We start from the raw sequence: 1092 nt of genomic DNA on the forward strand, positions 1-1092 counted from the left end.
TCAGTTCTCATCCACGCACAGCAGGCCACGCCACCTCACCAGGCACGCAGCTTCAGCTAATCAGGGAAGCAGGGGCATATCTCCATCAACATGGATTTACCGGTATCCTGGTACACCTGCACAGCTCTCAAGATGTTTGTGGTTTATATGAGGAAATCAGGTGCAAGTCATATGACTTAGCTGCAGTCCCTGGCGCCTTTGGGACTGCTGCCACACCCGCTCCTCACACTTATTCTTTTACCATATTTCTGTTTTTCAACTCCTTCACTGCCTAAACTTAGCTGTCCTGGAACTTGCTCTGTAGATTGACCTTGAACTCAGAGATCTGCATGGATCTGTCTTTTGGGATTAAAGGAGTGTACAACTAAATCTGGACTTAAGCTTTTCTTCATATAGGACTTGCTTTTTTCCAGGCTGGCCTTGAATTTAGAGATCTGCTTGACTTTGTCTTTTGGGATTAAAGGTGTATAGCAGCATGCCTGGACCTAAAGTTACCTGGGTAGGATCTGGCCCCAAGGTCACTACTTCCTTAATTCAATTTAATATCCTTGAACACAGGATTCAGCTCCATTTCACTTCCTGGAGCCCTTTTAATACTGGAACCATATATTTAGTAATTTTTCTTTTCTAAGTTTGCTAGGCTTATTCAAAATGCTCTGCATGAGGCTTAACCAGAGAACAAAGTCTATGATGGGAGTTTCTGAAGATTTCCTTTGTCAATGCTATTAATGAGTCTCTTCACCTGAGTCTCAGGTAGACTCTTCAGATAAGGGCAAAAGGCAGCTACGGTCTTCACTAAAACAACACAAAACCAGTCTCTAGGCCACACACTGAAGTTCTTCTCCACTGAAACCTCTTGGGCCTGCACAGCTCAAGTCACTCACAGCAAAAGTCTTCTGTATTCCGGCTAGGATGGCTCCTTAAGCCCCACTTAAAGCATTCCATGGCTTTCCAAATCCAAAGTCCCCAAATCCACATTCTTCCAAACAAAACTATGGTCAGGTCTATCACAGCAGTAAAAGCCATTTTTTGTTTTTTGTTTTTTGTTTTTTTTTAAACCAGGTGGTGGTGGTGCACACCTTTAATCCCAGC

Source organism: Mus caroli, chromosome 17, assembly GCF_900094665.2.
Source record: "Mus caroli chromosome 17, CAROLI_EIJ_v1.1, whole genome shotgun sequence".
Taxonomy (NCBI): Eukaryota; Metazoa; Chordata; class Mammalia; order Rodentia; family Muridae; genus Mus; species Mus caroli.